At 40.7% G+C, this 13,463-nt stretch overlaps 1 long non-coding RNA gene across 1 annotated transcript in view; it reads left to right on the forward strand.

Annotated features, from left to right (window-relative positions):
• Window positions 1-202: 202 nt before the first annotated feature.
• The window catches only part of LOC138061596 (uncharacterized), a 51,762-nt gene continuing 38,501 nt past the window's right edge, over window positions 203-13,463 (forward strand). The window contains exon 1 of the long non-coding RNA XR_011135460.1: window positions 203-312. This is a non-coding gene — a long non-coding RNA (uncharacterized lncRNA). The remainder of the gene's footprint in view (window positions 313-13,463) is intronic.

Here is a 13,463-nt window from a genome sequence, read left to right on the forward strand (position 1 = left end):
TATCAAAAGCTCATGTTTGCCTTTAGTTTTAAATTTATGTTTCAAAAAATTGTTGAGCAAAACCTTTATTATGATGTTGCTAAAACAAATGTTAATACGCAAGATTGTCACTTGGCAACCATTTCTGCACAAAGGTCATACCCAGTTCAAGAGCGTGGATGTTGGCAGTCACGAATGCAGTGGGTCTCCTATTTTCTGCTCTCGAGCAGTGGCGGCGAGAGGAGGAACTGTGACGTTTGTAGCTCAGCAGGAAGTATCTGGTGACCCAGATGTACTGAGAATGCTGCAGCAAAGATGACTTTTTCCAAACCTGTAAGTCTCTTTCTGCATATTTCCTTCTGCACCCCTTTCCACAACTTCAAATTGCAAACATAAGCTCTTTAGTTTTGTCTTTGAGGCTCTTCTTGGCCTGCAGGACTAAACCTCTCTCTGCTCTTAATTCTGCCTTAGGCTGACTAATTGCTTCAGTCCTTTCTTGCGCTCCCCAGTCATTTTCTCATTGCAAACAACTGCTGTCTTCTGTCTTACGCAGAAATTGTAAATGGTGCAGGGTAGCGACCACCTTTTTTTCCTCTGAAATGCCTGCTACAGCCAGGTCTAGCTCTCTGGCTAGGTATCCTCAGTGCTGCAGCAATATCAACAGATAGTGATCTGTATTAACCAGTATTAACTCTCCTGCATGACATGAGAGTCCCATCTATTGGAGAGATGTCTCTGAACTTCAGTTGTGGTGGCAGAATTAAAAATATTCTTTAATAAGTAGAAATTCTAATTTTTACCTCTGCATAAAGAAGCTCCTGGCTAGGGCTCCTTTATGCTCCTTTATTGGGTGTCCTGCTGTCCTATGAGTGTCCTTTGTGTCCCTGTCTTTTGTCACTGTGAGAGGGCACAGATACATGTTTGCAGTATCTCTACAGAGTTTATTAAACCTTTTATGTTACTGCAGTTAACTTCATTTACACAGTATTCCAAGTTTAGAAGTCTGCCTGGCAAAAAAGAAGCCAGTAGACTTTTGTTTGCTGAACATTTGTTAGCGAAATTAGAAGCTATATACATTGGCTTAATGCTATTGATTTTTTTTATCTCTGCTCCATGCAAAGGCGTTACAGATTGACGTTTGCTTAGAAAAGGATACTGCTAAGAAAATATTGGACAAGTGGGTGGCGAAGGCAATAGGCTGCAGATCCCAGATCACAACCTAGCAACAATGGCCTGACTCGCAGCCAGAAAGATTAGCTTAAGGTTTCAAGGCACTGTGACCTCCACAACCAGTTAAAAAGCAGCTGTGGTCTTGGAGTGGAGTTGAACTGGGTTTTATGGAGCACTTTTCTACTCAGCGCTGTACAAATGCAGAGGCTTCATTGGAGCTAGCCAAAATGGAATGCTAAAAAATAAGACTCAGATAGCATTTTGGATTCCAAAAAGACCATTTCAGTTGGACTACATCTTATTCTGCTCTGTTCCAGTTCACTTTCTACATGCATATTCTGAACTCTGTGTTTAAAATGCTTCCTCCTTCCTATTAAAGTAAAGGTGCATCAGTGTCATTTAACAGCACACACTGAGGACAGAGCTTAGCTGTGGCTGCCTAAACCCACTCCAGGACTCCTCTCAGTGTGGCTGTGCTGGCAAGGGTGTTCACTCAAGTTAATGCACCCTTTTCTGAGCCTTAATAAACATGTTTTCCTGCAGGGGTGCTGTGATGCCATAAAGAGAGTTACTCGTTCAGAATGCTAGATCTGAGGCCCTCCTCACTGTACCCCACAGCACATGAGGGATATGGCCAGGCAGACATGTGGGTTTTGACTAGAGAAATGGCATTGAATTGTCAAAACAAAAGACTAACAAAAGCAGTGGATTGTCTGTACTTTAACATCTTCAAAACATGTCAGGATGCTAGTCATAGGTTCAAGATGAAGGTAAAATATGATAATGAAGGTCATGACCAAAAGGTCCAAAAGGTCAGCTTTGACTTAAGCTCTAGGAATCTATTTAAAATAAGTTAAAACACTATTACAAGATTTTTTTCTTGTGTTTGGGCTTGCAAAGGCTGTAGAATTTCAGTCTATAGCCACTAACCTCGCAACTTCCGTTTAAATGGTATTTCAGAAAAATTCATGAAAACTGAATTTTAAACCAGAAGCTTTTCCAAGTGATGGTCAAGGAGTGAGTTTTAGGAAGATGCCTTTTCCCTGTCCTCATAGTAAGGAAGAACAGAAGAACTTACACAGAGGAAGCTCATCCCAAGTCAAGCCCAGCAGCTGCAGAGCTAGTTGCTATGGTGAAGTAGCTTCATTATATTTTTTGAAGTGAGGTGCTGGGTTATATCCTGACTGAGATCACAATAAAAATTACAGCTTTAACGCAATTCTCTTTAATACTACCATGTATAAGTCACCCTCTCAGTTTCAATGATGTCTGGAGTTAAAAAGCATGGACTTTTGCAGGGCGGATGTACATCAGGAAAACTACAAAGGGCCATCGATTGGGATACTAGGAGTCTGGGAAGTCTTAAAAACATTATATGTGTCAGAACATTGGCAGCACAGTTACTGAGAGAAGTTTAGTTTGAAGCAGCCTAAATAATGCCTCTATCCCTCTTTGATTACTCTACATTTACAATAAGCTCCAAGTTTCTCTTTTGCATTTCCCCCAAAGGCTGACAGATCTCATCACTTAAACAAAATCCAACCACCCACCCACCTTGGGTCATGCCTGCCAAATGGCAGGTGGAGAGAGATGCCTGCCAAAGAATATTGACATCTATACAAGAGACCAAACAACCTAAAACACGTGAAACATTTCTCCAAAGTGCAGCTGCAAAAAGTATTTTTGCTAGGAGCAGTTGTAGCTCTTAATGACTGCTGAGCCCTGTGCACTTTTAACTCACGTAATCCTTTTTCCTACAACAGCACCATCTTGGAAGAATCAGCCAGGGACTGTGAACATATTTTCCTAGTACTTGCATTCTTGCCATATATTAATGATACCAATGGAAATGCATGAGGAGTGGGAATACAAATACCACTACCTTACAGTTCCAATACTCCAGGGGAAGGTTTCCATAGGGATCCAAACATTTGGATGCTTATCAGGAGCTGAAATTAGCTTCGGATTTTCAAAAGAGCCCCAAGGGGTTAGATGGTTTGGGGGAACCTAATTATTTTAGGTCCTTTGAAAATCCCAGCCTTAAAAAGGAAATGCACGGCTCCATGAGTCTAACCAGTGAGACCTGCGTTCAGTCTCACCCAGATTTAGACTGCTATTGGGGGTGCCTAAGTTAAGAGCATATAGTCTTTTCTCCAGAGAGTGAATACAGGGAGAGAGAGAGGTCATTTTTGTGAAGCAATTTGTGGTCTAAAAGTTGAATTTTCAGGACTTGGGTAGCAACTTCCCAAAAGTTGAAGGGCTGCCTCAGCTTTCAGGTATCTATTTGCAGCTGATTGCTAATAAGGCTTAACTGATTTATTGCAACTGTATATTGGCCTAAAATACATAAATGATTATTCTAAATAACGACCACCGAAAAAAAGGGGCACTCATCTAGCTGAGGCAGTCATAAATCAGTGGGACAAGTGGCCCCTTAGTTCACCTTTCAGCTCTGGGATCCTAATTAAAAGCAGATTCTAGTTACCCTGGAAAGCACATAAAGTGGCAGATCTGCTCCCAGCTTCCATCAGCTCTGAACGCTCGACTGCACACAGCGGTTGGCATGGGCACAAATTTGTCGAGGAGGCAAAGGGATGCACATTGCCCACTGAAGAGTGGCTCACTGTGGTTCCTTACCTGGCAATGAGGAAAATGCTTTCCTTTTCCCTCAGGTACTTCATGGGCTGAATCCAGATCTGGCTGCCATTGAAAGGCAAAATTTAAATAAAATTAAATTTTAAGAAATTTTTAAAAGTTAATTCTTTTCCCACATTTTTCTCCTCCCTTGCGTTTAGATTTAAAATTGGGCTTCGACCAAACAAAAATAATTACAGAATGAAGTCAAAGCTGTGAAATGACTGTGCATACAGGGCTGTCAAGAATTTCAGGTTGAGTTTTACCTCAGAAGTGGTACAAAAAACCTTAGCAGGAAATCATTCTGATTTCATGCCTGTGTCCACAGCCAAGGCACAGTCTCTGCTAATATGCCTGTCTAGAAAGTGCAAAGGCACCACAAACAGAGCTAAGAAGTCCATTGCTTTGTCTGCCAAAGATCCTAATATCTCTCCTAAGCTGATTCATTCTTAATGAAAAGTTTCTCAATTTTCCTTTTTACTGTCCTTGAGAAATGATGCCAGGTTACACTCCAGCCAATCTCATTGAAGATGCCTTGTAGAAAAGGATGAAATTTCCTAAAGGCATTACATGCAGCCTCAGGTGTGGTTGTGATTTCCCTAGTATATAACCATCAGGCTTAGAGCAAAAGATTATTGCAGCAGTTCAAGGAGATATATTGTTTGTGTTTGCCCAGCACTTGGTGGTAACCTTGTTATTCACGAGTAATAAATACGTATTAATTTAAATACATGTATCTTTACCAGACACCTCTATGACCTACAAACAGATGGGGTGAGAGAGGATTCATTTCTGTTACCAGGACACAATATACCAGCTATTTTGTCATTTCATCCTATTGAACTGGTCTATCCCATCAGGGTAAATAGTGCCTCCTGCTCATCATTTGTCTTGTGTTGATCTAACAGTTAATGGTCAATCATTACTGTTTTTATAAATTTATTTTCCTGCGCCTAGGCTCTCACTGATGTAAGGTGGTGTAGTTTCATTGAACTCAACCACTGCAGGGCTCTGCTGTGTTGGATAACTCTGCTCTGAGACGTATGCACGCAAATCAGGAGTGATATTGATGAGGTTAATATCCTGATCTGTTGGGAGATTAAGATAAGGCCCACAGTGATGCTGTTGTGATCTCTTTAAAATGCTAAAGCAAAGAAACAAACAAACCAAAAACAACCATAAAAAGGTTATAAGTTCTGATCCGAGATGAAATCGTAACATCCCTAAGGATGGATTGTTCGGCCTGTGGCAGGTTTCCTTTCTGCCTTAGGAAACCTGCGTAGACTCAGAATCAAACCATATGTTTCACTAACTGTGCAAACATATACCTTGAGTGGAAAAAAGCACAGCATCTTTGAGCATCTCAGTGGCCCAGGACCACTACTTTCTTTGACGTAGTTTTCTTCTCTTGGCTTCCTAATCATTATATCTGCTCATTAGCTGCAAAGGTATGAAGAACCTTACAGGCCTCCAAGTCCTATTCATGTGCACATTGGCTTCCTTGAATTAACACATATGAGTTTTGAAAAAAAGATCCTCCCACCTGAAAGCTAGATTTTAAAGGACTGTCTCCATATCCTCAACAAGCCACTGTATGTGTTCAAGCACACTGAGTGATTATTAGATAAGCAAATTAATAAAGCACATTATCAAAGCAGAATTTTACTATACCCACTCCACGGTCTTAAAGTATGTAAGGACTTATGTGTGTGTACATATATATATATATATGCATGCGCACAAAGTAGTTGGCTAGAGGGATGGATGGAAAATGCTTGCAGTTCAAGGGTTAAAGGGCAGCTGATGCTATATGGAAAACTTCTCAAATATCCTATTTATAACAGTTCTGTCAGAGGTCAGATTTTTTCTGTATTTTACTTCCCTGGGTGTATTTTTATGCATAAGGATATTTTGTCAGTTTACACCTGCTGATGAGTTGATCTTAGAAGAGAAGGGCTGGTTTTCAGAGGTTTAGGAGCATTTAGGATTCTGATGAACCTTCTTCCTTTTTTTGGACAGGGACTGCCTGTTCGTCTGTATTCACCTACTAGACACTGCTTTGCGTATTTGTACAATAGAGTTAAATAGCAGACATTAACAAGACTGTGTGCAATTCTCGCTAAGATATTTGTTAACTTTATAACTTTTCTACACATGTTTTTTGCATGTGCCTGACGTTAGGTTGTAAAATGCTGCCATAAAGTTATACCCTCCTTGCCTGGATTTTTGTCATAACCTTCAGTCTCTTATTATATAATGTGAACAACAGAAGGGGAGATTTATTCACATGGTACTTAAACAGGGGGAAAAGGCAGTGGACTCTGAAACAAGCTGAGGAGGTACCTGGCCTTTATTGCAAAGGCAGCAACAGGATGGGAGATGAAGTAATTATGCGCCTGGCAAAGACCAGCATTTTTCATTACAATAACTATAAGCAATAGGTCCACAGGTTAGCATTGTAGAAAGCTTGTATTGCAGCAGAAGAATTGATGATCATATGTTGTCTTCCTGCCTGAATGTTTGGGGAATTCATTAGATCCGTTCAATAAAAGCATTGCTTTGCTAGGATAAACTGGGGCCCCCTAAGTCAGAGAGATACGTACTGACACTGTGGACATCCAGGTGACTCCAGATACTTCAGCTGTCACCTTCTCCCAGAGAAATGGGAGCTACATTACAGTTTCCTAGACTTCTAGCTCACTGCTCACTTGCAGTGTGTTCCTCCAGACCATCTCCCTTCCATTGCTTCCCTTTGATATTGTGCAGTAGAAGACATTCTGCTGAATATCTTCTTCTGACTCCATAAGCCACGTTTCTCCCTTAGCTCATCTATGCGTGATATTGTCCAGCAGCCTCGAACACTGAACGTGTCCAGAGCAACGCAAGAAGGCACTGCAGTGGGAAGCATCGCTACATGCCTTAGCAGAGCGGGGAAAGCTTCGCTGCAGCTTTAGCACAGGTTTTGCTTTTGTTTTTTGTTTTATATACCCATTTCAATTTATGTTGATTTTTAGCCTTTGAATTTTTTGTTCTGATATTAAATCTGATCAGGGCTGACATTTGAAAGAGGGATTTTAATGATCACTCTCAGTGTGACTTTGCTTAATGTGAAAGATTACAGAATTTTTCCACTTGTTTTTTCGGGGGGTTGTTTTCCATTTTTCCCTCATCTGTGGGGTAGGAAATGGTGAAAAAGTACAGAATGTTTCAAACTGTATTTTACTCCAAAATTAAAATTCCTTCAGAGTATGTCAAGCAAAATGAAGACTGTTTCATTCCATTCTTATTTGAAAGTACAGAATTTCTGAGCAAAGAAGACATCCTGTTGCACTTTATTTCTGTGTAAAAGCAACTATTGAATCAGGCTTAGCTTAGCTGAAGCCATGATTAATTTAGAAGGCTTTCGGGAGCCTCAGATGTGCCCGAGATGAGTTCCCAGTTTGCACTGCACACGTTTCGCGTAGCTCTGCTTGCTAGGGCATGCACACATTTGTGCAGGGTTTGCATTTTTCTTCTCTGAGCTTTCCTTTGAACATTCCTTCCTTGTGATCTGTCCTTTGACACATTCTGTCCTTTGGCTTAGCTAATGGCACGAACCAATAAAATCTAGTTGTCATAGAGATTTTTTTTTCCCAGGATGCCTCACTGACATTTTCATGCATTATTGTTTTATTGAGGTATCCAGGAACTTTGATTTGGCTAAGATAAGAGTTCATCTGGCTGAAACTCAGCAGAAAAGTCACAAAAAAGAATGTTGTTCAGGTTCAGAGAGGGTGACAAGCATAAGGAACGCGAAACAGAGACATCCTTATAGAACTCATTTCTTGGGTATTCTTAGTCTTATTCGAAGGCCCTGAGTCTGCCCAGCTCAGCTGCCATGCTCACCTGTAGAAATGGTCTGTGCCCGGTGTCAGGTGCCTGTGAAAAGGGGTGCCACAGCCAACGATGACTCAAGACAACAGGGGTGCAATGCTGATTGCTAAGCCTCTGCATGTCAGTCCTGTGAAGGAAGCACAGGGTGGGTTTTTTTTTAACAAAAAAAAGTGAAAGAGCTAATGCAATAACTTGTTCAAATTCAAATGTACTTAACTGCACAGGGTAGATGCAAGCTTTCTTGCTTTTCAGCTTGAGAGGGTGCTTGAATATAGTCGATATAGCTTTCCTGTTAGTGTGGCCTGGGCTACTGCTTTCAGCAGGAGTAATGAGGGAGCTTAGGGCAATGTTAGAGACTTCCCCAAAATCTTCTAGCTGTGAAGGGGTTGTGGCTGGCAGGTTACAGGTGATCCAAGATAACGTGACATTAGCATGCTGACCTGGGTGAGAGCAGGTGAATGATGCATGGGAGACACTCTTCAGTTTGCAAGCAAGGCCTACAACAGTGCAAAATGGTGTTTCCTCTAATACAATATTCACTTGCAGCCAAAAAATCAACAAAATATGCACTTCAAGCTAAATTAGATAAGTGCTATTAGTGGAACTTCTTGACATTTTCAGAGATGCTAGAGTTAGGTTAGATGCAACTAGAAAAATACAGGATGACATATAAATAGTGATTTATATTTCAGTTTCAGAAATAAGTTTGAAAGAGATTCTGTATCCTGGCTGGCAGTTAATCCAATGATCAAATCCAGTCCAGACCTCTCCACAGGTTACACAGCCGAGAGACAAACACAAACTGCTAAGTTAATATTTAAGGGCTGGAAAGCAGTGGTTCTTTTCTGTCAATCTGTTTTGATTTGGGCGGATCAAGAAGGAGAGATTTCCTGCTTTAACATTTCTCCTCAGAGTGGAAAAAAAAATTTTTTTACAAGCCAAAGCAGTGCTAAATAATGTTAATAATGTTAGGTTGATCATCAGCTTCAGTGAAGATCTGAAGACTGATGTGACTTTGACTGTTTGATTTTGAAGCCTAAAGGGAAAGGAGTGGAAATGCCCGTGTTGGGGGGTAAATGGAGGAGGAAGAGACGAGATAAGAGAGCTTCCCTGAAGCTAGATATTGATACTTTCCCTGCACTGGAATATGCTCAATGAAAGCCTTGAAATTTGAGGGGGGAGAAGAGGGTTCTCTGCTGAATCTGCCAAACGCCTTGAGCTGCTCTTGAAAGAGAAAGTGCAGACTCAGAGCATCCAGCAGACAGGAAAAGTTTCATAAAAATTTGAATTTTTTTTTTTCTACTGCCCTAAAGAGCTTAAAATCTATGTGTAAGGCAACACTTCAGATAATGGATAGCTATCAACAGAAGAATAGTGCCAAGAAATTAGTGAAAGAATATTGGTCAGCTTAAGAGATAGTGAGATGCAGGATGCCAGTAACCTAAATTTCTTTTCATGGTCAAATTTTCTGGCTTATTTTCTAGGCTTTATATCTTTTGGCTGCTAGATTAAAGAGTTCTCTAGTTCCTTATGTTAATGGAAGAGACCAAAGTCCGTGACAATAAAGCAGGAACATTTAATACAATTCCAATCCCTGTCAGTTTCTTAATACCGCTTATCCTGCCTTCTCTTTTAAGATTTAGTCATCCTAGATTTCCTTCCAAACGTGAATGAGGTGGCTTAAATCAAACCATAAATTATGCTTCCACTTATTATTTGTTTGCTAATCAGGATGGAAATGAAAAGAAGTTGGTTGTCAACCAGAAATCTTTCCCACAATATCCAGGAAAGTATCAGTATTTGGTGATTGAACAACAAAAGGAAACCGGTTTGCACCTTGAGGAAGAAAGAAATAACCTGCTAGCCAGGAAGAATAGAGGAACATAGATTTTGTCATATAGGCTTAAAAAAAAAAAGATACTAATAATTAAGAGGGCCTCTGAGTGAAGCTGGTGAGGACAGAACTGTGACGCTTCCTGTTAGTAAATACAAAGAATAGACTCTAATAGGACTCCAGGGGAAAGCGATAGCTTGGGAATAGCCTTGGAAAGAAAGGCAAATATACACAGAGGATGCAAAACAGTGTGAAAAGTGATTCATGGGGACTCGATGCTGTTCCTAATTGTTAAGGCTTTATTGTATTAACACATTCCTACAAACTGAACAAAGACTGAATTTCAAAGCAACTTCAATTGCACGCCTAAGGCCAGCCAAGGCTGGAGGGAACACCTGCCGGGTTGCATGGAGCAGCTCCCCACCGTGGAGCAGAAGCTAACCAGGAGAAGGTTGAATGAAGGTTAAGGGGCGTGCAGATAGCCATGAGAGCCGGAAGACTTACTCTGAATATTTGATGCAAATCTGCTTTGAAATATTACATTAGCGTGTGTGTGATGGTCCTCAAAGTGAATTGACATGAAATGTGTGTTAATTTGCATCTGTGAGATTAAGGGGACTACAGCATTCAGAAAACTTCTACAGAAGAGCCAGTCCATTTTAGGCTGTGCCTTGTAAATGTGTGAGAAAGTCTGCGTCCACATGTCCCACTGGTCTGTGGCGTAAGGCTGCAATTAGGTCCTTTCTACGTCTGCATTTTTCACTTCTCTCAGCTTGTGAACACCTAAGGGGTTTTCAGCATTTGTAGGGATCCCTGCAAAGGGAACGTGAAACCTATTGGCAATAGACTTGAACTCCCTTATCCATGTTTTGTGGGTCTCCTAAAACAAAGGTGCCTGGACCACCACAGACACAGATTCAAAATCACTGCTGTCAGCCAAAGAGGAAGAGTTCTGTATTTAGAGCAGAAGATCCTAATCCAGAGCCAAAACTGAAACTTCCAAAACTGAATCCAGATTCACACACTCTCAGTATGCCAAGGTGTCCAGCATAATCCCTGTGTGTGGATCTGATCTGAATTCCACATTTCTGGAGTGATTGGACACATGCTTTTCAGCCGTTTGTGCAACAAAGACTGCAGAATTCATTTCTACGGTGAAATAGAGGCACTCAAGGAGATATTAGGAAAATTTACATCTTAGAATAATTCATTTCAGCCACACTAAAACATGTGAGCTAGAAGTCAGAATCCTATTTACTTTTTGCCTTATCATTCTGGCATGAGCTAACTTAGAGAGCGGAAAACTTTTTGCATTCAGTAGTTCAGATTTTGAGCATTAACTTCCATGGTAACTTTAAATAATTTCTTTTACAGGTCAGACCTTTCTTACTTTCTTACCTGTGTTGCTGATTGATTTCAATGAGGTGGCTAGCAAGAAAGACCAAGATAGGCATATACTGTTAATAACTTTCAGAGAGGCATGCGAATAATATTTATTCCAATACTCTTAACATAAATGAATATTCAGATAAAGTACATGCAATATTTTTGGAAGCTTTCAGTGATTTAGAAGTTTGTATTTGCTCATTAGTAATGGTATGGTTAGGAAAGCAAAGGACCTGTCTTGGCAAGTAATGGGTAAGCAAAGACACGTGCCAACAGCTGGGGAAAAGTTCTCAGGGTTCTCAGGGAGGAGGCATTTGAGATTGCGCCCTAGAGTACAATCTTCTCTGCTTTGTCTAGTTTGATTACAAATGATTCAAGTAATGAAGTTTCTGCTATTACTCTTGGGAAAAATCTGTGGTTTTATGTTACTCGTGACTTGGGCCATTCTTTAAACTAGGGAGTGAGGAATGTTCATCATTCATATTTTATTAGTGTTCTCTGAACTTTCAACATTTACATTTAAAAGCGTGAAAAGAAAAACATTGGGAAATTGTTTTCGGGAATAATGCCACCAACACACACACGTGCATTTATAATACGCGTACAATAACCCTTTACATATGTGCATGCTTTTTTTTTATCCAGACCCTTAAATTCAGTTGTTACTCCTGCCTTGAGATTTTGTAATCAAAGTAAGGTGACTGAATAAAACCGACTCATACACAGCAAGATTCCCACCTCTCTCACTTGTGGCTGTATTTCTGAAGCTTGCTAGGAAATTCAGTAGGTCAGAAAATGTGTCCCCTTTTCTTCACAACATTTTCTTCCATTTTCATGCCTCACTTGGAATAACTGATGGAAAAAGCAGTACCTTGACAACAACCAGCAAATCTCCTACAAAGAGCAGATCTCTCCTCTTCTTTGTGGCTATGAGCTGGCTCCCAGAAGGGCACTTTAAATAACTAATAGGCCAACATTGACTGATTCAGGGCTTACCTTAAATATGCTAGTGACATCTGTGTCCCTTGAAAAAGGGATGTATGTTAGTACCGTCTCCCCATACCTTCCTGAACCACCTGCCTCTGCTGGGTGTGGAAGTACTGGATAATGGGACCTAAGGAGGTTCAAGGGAACCATGAGTGGATCTGGGGATTCATCCAGTGGTCCCATGTGGCTCTCCATCTCCGCTGGGTGCAGTGGTCAGCAGGGATGCTGCAGCCCTGAATGATTCCTCAGCTTGAACTGTGGGGTGCAACAATTGCAATTAACACTCTGGCCTCCTTTTTTTTTCATATGGCATCCTCCCAGCATTACTTGCTGTGCACTCTAGCTCTTGGGAGCGAATCATAAGGGCTGGTGCACTTTGGAAACATTGACTTCCACAAAAATATCCCCTTTCCTTCTGTTTGCTGTCCTTTTTCAGGTGATGGATGACAGTATCAGAGTTCCCCAGCTGCAGACAAGGGGAAGCCGGCAGGGTGCACTGTCAGATGTATGGCTGTTGGCTTGCTTTTCTTTTAACTCTTTCTACAAAAATAGGATGTTGAGCTAGATGGACCTTGGGAGCCAGCCTGTATGTCCATGCAAATACACAGTAGTAAAAACAAACAGTTCCCAGTACGCATGGCTCCTTCCTAGGGAACTTAAAAAAGTGGTTTGGCTCTTTTTCTTCATTGTAGCTTCTCTCTTGTTGGGGTAGTTGAATTAGAACAAATATATTAAGTATAATGCTGCTGCTTACAGCATAATACACTCTGTAGCCTGCACTCATGCTTTTGGGGAAGAGCAAAAGATATACACAAGTGAGTGAGAAATGCTCTGTTAGCAGGTTTGATTAGCTGCTATCTTCCTGTTTGGCATAAGAATAGTACAGTCCTAGGCGCTCAGCCTACTGGATGGAATTGCTGTGTTAGCTTTCTGTTATGTCTGATCAGCTTGTTTCCAGCTTGGCCGATCTTGTTGCATGTTTTAAAAATAGGTAATATTGCCTGTGCTTTTATTTCTCTTTCTAGAGTCTCTCTGACATGTCTGATTCCTCTCTCTGTTCCTACTATTAGGAGAGGTATTTTGTTATCTTTGCTTGTGCTACACCGAATTACCTATAGGCTAGGAACTGTTCCAACAGCTCAGAGGTGGCAGAGCTGACCCCTGCCAAATTAACTTGATAGGTCCAAGGTCCTTAAGGCATCTTTGCTTTAGATAACATAGGAAAGTTACTCTGAAAAATAAAATCAGTTGTAGGAGTTGAGGGAGAAGCACTGACCAGGAAAAGCACAGCTGCTCAGCTTTCTAATTTACAAAACAGGGTTGCCGACACATCAAGCTGAATTGATTATCACAATTTCAAGTTAAAATGTGACTGCATTTCAAATGTTAAACCAAAAAAATCAACTTACGTATATTCCTCAATAGAAAAACAAAACATTGGTTAAGAAAAGTAATGATTTCCTCTTTATTTCTGAAATAAACAATCAATTAATCTTTTATCAGAAAAATGTCAAAGCTTAATTGCCTGTTCAGAATTTCGAGGGAGAAAAAGCAGTCCGCTTTTGCTGTGACACCAATAGGTACAGAGATGCCAAAAGAG

This window comes from Struthio camelus, chromosome 19, assembly GCF_040807025.1.
Source record: "Struthio camelus isolate bStrCam1 chromosome 19, bStrCam1.hap1, whole genome shotgun sequence".
Lineage (NCBI taxonomy): Eukaryota > Metazoa > Chordata > Aves > Struthioniformes > Struthionidae > Struthio > Struthio camelus.